This window comes from Camellia sinensis, chromosome 7, assembly GCF_055761805.1.
Source record: "Camellia sinensis isolate YWXY chromosome 7, ASM5576180v1, whole genome shotgun sequence".
NCBI classification, from domain to species: Eukaryota; Viridiplantae; Streptophyta; class Magnoliopsida; order Ericales; family Theaceae; genus Camellia; species Camellia sinensis.
The window spans coordinates 181097840-181104318 of NC_138967.1; the positions used below are offsets into that span (position 1 = coordinate 181097840).

General features: G+C 35.3%; 1 pseudogene; it reads right to left on the reverse strand.

Annotated features, from left to right (window-relative positions):
- Nucleotides 1–290: 290 nt before the first annotated feature.
- Nucleotides 291–5447, reverse strand: LOC114277718 (G-type lectin S-receptor-like serine/threonine-protein kinase At4g27290; annotated as a pseudogene).
- Nucleotides 5448–6479: the final 1032 nt, after the last annotated feature.

Sequence of the window (6479 nt, forward strand, 5' to 3'; positions counted from 1 at the left end):
TTTCCTTGTCTTGTGTTGACTATTTGAAAACTTTGAATGCTGTTTCACATACATATATGAATATAAAGAATGAAAATCCCAATAGCAATTGTATATAACATTATAATGTGTTTGGAATTAACTAATTCACAGATAAAAAAACATTTGGTGCTAAATTGTAAAGACACATGCTTACTCTCAAAATGAAGTTCCCTTTCACATGTACAACTAGGTAAACAAGAATTATTACATCAAACAAAGAGTAATGATATGCAAACATGAAAATTATATAGAAAATTTATACCGAATGATGTGACAGATTTATATACAAAAAAGAGTACATGCTCTTGATACTTTTTTATTTAAGTTTGGGCATGTAAACTTGTTGCGACTAGAAACAATGATTAAGCATTCACCTTGTACATGGTATAATTTCTAGCGAGCACTCAATAGAGTAATCGTGATTTCATTGGCTGAAGTTGTTGCTTCCTTGCTTGACGAAGAACCAAGCTGAAGAACATTTCTAGCAGTGAAGAAGCCAAGTTGTTTAGCTCGAGGCAATGTAGCTTCACTGCCCAATATCAGAACTATAGATGACATGCTTGGCCTATCCTCTAGACTTTCTTGCACACATAAAAGACCCACATGGATTGATCGCAACATTTCAGTTTGGTAGCGCAAGTTCCATAGAGTCTCATCAATCAATTCCAATGACTTGCCTTCTTCATAGAGTCTCCATGCTTGAATAATCCACTACAATATTAGTAGTATGAGACATGATCGTCTATCTCCAAATTTCTCGGTTCTCCTTTCTCAAGACACTCACAGTTAGATTATGCCTGAAGATTCTCAAGTGATCCAACAATTGTGAGTGTTTTGGAATAGAAGGCGTAGAGAATTTAGGAACGAAGGATCTTTGACCCTTTTGGAACACATCCATATAAGATTACTTTTAATCTTAGTACACTTACATGGCCAAGGAGGTTGAGGCTGTGACCTGGGTGATAAAAACCTCTGTTTTTCTTTCCACTCACAATCTCTAGCACTAAAACACCAAAGCTAAATACATCCGATTTTACTGAAAATAGCCCACCTATTGCATACTCTGGAGACATGTAGCCGTTGCAACAAAACATAGAATGAAGAACTGGATTTTGAAGAATAAGTGAACCAGAAAAAAACAAGTTACAGAGATTCTTACTATGTTCCAACCACTCTTTTTGTATTTGCTTCTATCTCATTTCTTCCAAAACTTCTAGCTAATCCGCAATCTGATATTTTTGGGTTCATGTCAATATCTAGCAAAATATTGCTAGCTTTGAGATCTCTGTGAATAATTCTTAGCCTGGAATCTTGATGCAGATAAAGAAGCCCCCGTGCAGTCCCATTAATAATGTGGAAGCGCTTTGGCCAATCCAGTAGCATGCTTCTTGTTTGATCTGACCAAATTTTTGCCAGATTTAGTCCATGCTCCTGCTAATTAGATGCATGAATTTAACAGTATTCCACAATGAAAAATCCAAAATTTTGGAAACTAAGTTCATGCAAATGCACATGTACATGTAATAAAAACCAAATATAATTTTGTTCCCATTATCAAATATATCAAAAGCTTTACATGAAACCAAAAAAGAAAAAAGAAAGAAAGTCTGTTGGCTGGTCTGAGAGTGGAATCGTTGTGGGATATATTCGAGAGAGCCAAACCGAATATAAAATAGTCCAGGCTTTTGTTAGGCATGTATTCATAGATCAACATTGTTTCTTCTCCTCGAATGCAACATCCTAGAAGCTTCACGAGATTTCGGTGTTGAAGTTTGGCAATACAGATAACTTCATTCTTGAACTCATCAAGTCCTTGACTAGAGTTCTTTGATAACCGCTTCACAGCTATTTCTTGTCCTCCTTCCAGTATACCTTGATAGAATGTTGTTCTATTAGAATTATATTGAAAGAAAACACATTTTTTTGCCTTCTTTTTTTCCCGATTCATTTTATTTATATCTTTTACTTACTATTTTTATGTTGCTCTAGCAGACATTGTTTTAATAGGTGCAGCCATGACAAATTAATGATTTATGTTACAACTACTTGAAGACATAATTACACAGATTTATGGAGTTTCCTATGTAAGAAAAGATGCATCAAACCAATTATCTTCTTTGGAAGCTGAAAAAAAAAATATAAAATTACTCTTCTCAAAAGAAAGTGTATATATAAAAATTTTACAACCAGAACAGTGGGTTCTGTATTAGAAGGTTTTACAGAATAGTAAGTATAGGACCATAGAATATTATCCAAAAAGTGGAGGCCGAAACACCAAGATGAATACAGTGCTGCAGCCTACATCACAACATTCTATGCACCTTTTTGTGATATATATATATATATAGCATTACTATTTAGGAAAAAGTAGTGATAAAAATGTTGAATGGTTTTGTGGCTTTCGCATAGGCTCCATGAGATTGGGCATTGATCACATTCCTATAGACTACATAAGAGTGTCTTTACATTGTTACCTTGTAAACAGGTCTGAAACCACCCTCTCCGAGCTTATTGTTGATTGAAAAGTTATTTGTGGAATTAACTATTACAGCTAAGTCGAACAATGGTAACTCCAGATCTTCCGTTTGGCTTTTGTCAGTGTGACCTTGTTCAGAGTTGTGCATTAGATTTCCTGCAAAGCCCGGGATGAATGGATATCAATATGACAACTAGTTCCAAAATATGACATACTATTATAGAGTTTGCCACAGAATGACACATATGGGATATATACCTTCTCTCCTCAACTGTGAATTCTTCCTTTTCCTTTTTCGAGGATACACGATTAGGCTCATACCTAGCAGAAGAAGTGCAATTAAAATTGCCAAGGTCAATGCTACTATCTTTCTTTTCTTGCCATTCAAGCCAACTTGTTGGACCGTTGAATCATTAATCCATTTAAAAACAAAATGGTCCATTGATTAGTTAGATGATATGATCATGAAAGCACAAACTTAAAGGGGTTGATCTCAATTTCAAACCCTTGAAAACCTTCTATATTTTGAAATTGTTATGGCAAAAGGGATGAGAAAAGCTAAAACAAAACAAACACACAAGCACACAAGAATTTGCAGGCTAATGTAGATTGAGGCTTTGCTTTTTGGACAATATTCCCCAAATACTTGTGCATCAGTCTAAGGTGTGCGCACTTTGTATGCCTTTTGCACATAATCATATGAAGAGCTTGTCTTAGGCTCTCGTTAAACTTAGTCTAGTAGATTGTTTAAACATAAGAAAAGAATAACCTCTTTGACAACTATATTCATAGGAAAAATCATGTTATAAAAAAAGAAAGAAAAAAAGAAGCAAAGTTAAGGCTCAAGGGATAAACTCGATAATTTAAATTAAGGATGCTGATTTCGCTTTCGACGCCTTGGGAAGAAACGTATTTACACCTTTATATTTAACTTTTAATATTTTTTTTGCTACTTTAAAATATTTTATTTATTTACTAAATATAGAATTAAAATTAGAAATGCTTACACCTTCTATCACTAGGGGTAAAACTCATCGGGTTACGGATTCAACTTTATAAAATTTGATCATCATAAACCGTAGAACTCCGAACAATCCAATACATGCAAAAATGCAAAAATAATAAACTGGGTCAAAATAGACTCAAATTCAAATACAAATACAAGCTGGACCTACTAGGAGGCTGGGCACGTGGATTGAGACAGGTAATAAGAATTATCTGCATTGAATTTGAGGCACACCCGCAACAAAAATCAACGTTCAAGATGAAACCAAAATGAACTCTCTTTTTGCTAAATTGTAGTTAGATGTAGAAATGTAATATAGTTTTTTGAGGAAGAAATGTAAATGTTTAGTAAAGTTAACTACATGGTTCTTACATACATACAATCTAATTAATCTTTGTTTGAATTCTTACCTAACTCAGAGGAAGCCATCCTTAAATAAATGTCTGGCCCATCTTCACTGTACTCTCTCATATCAATCAACTCACCAAACCAAAGCAAGCAACCACTTCCACCTCCTCTTATGTCTAACTTTGTGTAAGCCATACAAGAGCAGTTTTCTAAGCATATCATCTCGCATTCCCTTAGGGTCATGTTCTTGTCAAACCAGGAGTTTCATGTATCTGGCATTTTGTATTGTGAATACTTGAGAAAACCATCTCCGCTTTTGCAATCCAACGTTGTCCTCCGAACACACCCATTAGACCAATCTCTGTTTCCCCATTCTGTTTGGTTCCGGGGCACAAATTTACTCAAACAACCACATGATGGCAAGTTTCTAACATTACAGCTGCCATTCGGACCACACAGTTTATACTTATCACAGTTATCAGTTGGTCCAGTCAAGTAAAGGATCCATTCCTGTGTTCGATCAATCCATGTCCAGCGCTCGACAACACCATCATGACTCAGAACAAACCCTGAAACAACTGAGCTGAGGAGTTCATAATGATAATACACCTCCTCCTTAGTGTAAACCACTTCATATCTGTAGATTGTATTAGGTTTACGATTTGGTCTCCCGCTGAATCCGATACCATTCCATGGTCCAGTTCGGAACAGGTCAACAGAACCCCTACTCAGAATATTTTGTGGGTATCCTTGAGGATCACACCGGTATGTAAACTCACCTGGAGCTGGATCATCGCTACTCTCCTGGAGCTGGATCATCGCTACTCTTCCAGGAGGAGAGGTGGTGCTCTAGGCCCGTTACAAAGTTCTTTCCAAGCTTCATTCCTGGCAAAAGAGTATTGCACGGATAGTCAAAACTTTGCCACAGAAAATGCTCAGACGTCTCATTAGCATCTTTCACAACCAAGTTTCCTGACTCCATCAGTTGTGCAACAGGGTCTTGTGTGGATCCGGTTACATTGGGAGACCAAATGACACCGCCGGTACTATTGACAAGGGCGATAATTCCAGGGTTGATTACCGTTAAGACGCCCGACGAATTGATGAGTGGGATTTCTCTATTGGCAACCCATACAACGGTCTTGGGGGATATTTTCTTATACCATATTCCCAAGTACGTATTCTGGGAATTGCCAAGGCTGAAAAAACCCATCTCAAAGCTTCCACCAGATGAAAGAATGGTATTGCTGCCTGTAATGGAGTGGGTTTTGGTTATGGTGTCTACTGCGTTGGAGACTATTAAGATGGAAAACAAAGAAGAAAACAAGAAAGGTATTTTGAGGCCTTCCATTGATGGTCTAATGTCTACTAATTTCATCTGTTTTTACCATTATTTATTCAATTTATAAATGAAGACTGAATAACTTTTACAACACAGTAAGTCTTCAGTGGGAATTTTCTAAAAGAGATACGTGTATTTATAATCACATAAAGAGAAAAATAAAGAGGAAAACAAGAAAGGTACTTTGAGGCCTACCATTGATGGTCTAATGTCAAATACATGAATTTCCTCTGTTTTCCATTATTTATTCAATTTATAAAAAATGAAGACTCAAGAACTCTTATAGCAGAGTAAGTCTTTGGTTGGACTTTCATAAATGAGATGGGAGAAGTTACATTCTATGTTACATGATATCTGGTGCAGTAAAGTTCAGGTGTTAGGTGTAGATGCATATATAGAGGTCTAACCTCAAAACTCAAATTTAAGAATACGCATACTCGGTTAAAAAAGGGTTAAAATTTTAATCTCTTATGTGAGATAAAATAATTTTATATATAATATGCAGTGTGAAAAGGGCATTTTCCTCATTTTTATTGAATCATATCAAAATATATTCATAAAATGATATTGTTAAATACGAAGGGTAAATTACACCCATGAAGTTTAGAAAAAATACAATTAACCTCACACTTTTGACATAATAACACTAACCTTGCTAGAAATTTTAATTCATATAACACTTGGTCATTTTCATCCGTAATTCATGAGCCCTGTACATGAAAAAATAATATCATCATGTCTTTTATAGTAAAATATATATTTACCTTCCATCATCTACATTAGTTCTGACGGTTATACCAAAAGGAAAATTAGCATAATGTTGTAGGATTAAACTGAGCGGTCAATTTAATTTACTCAAATATAAATATATGACAAGAGAACAACTGTTAAAATCATATGCTAAAAATAAAACCCGCAAAACACCCAAAAACTAGACGAAAGCAACCCAAAATACTGACCTCTACATATAAACATTTTAACAAACAGATGACAGGCAGGGCACAAATTTGTTCACTCCTTCCTCCTACTCCGATTCCAATCATTGCAACTCTAGGCCACCACATCAACGCCCCACATATCAGATTTTGATCACAAGCAAAACAATCCAAGTTTTACATAATCTTGCATTTGTAGCAATTCCATTTCACAATAATGCTGTTGTGTTTTGAACCGTAACCGAAAATAGTGAGAGACAGTGACAATAAACAAATCACTCTGTTCATTTTCATTTCCAGAATTCATCTTTTAAAAAAAATTTCTTTGTACTTTTTATTTTTACTGATATT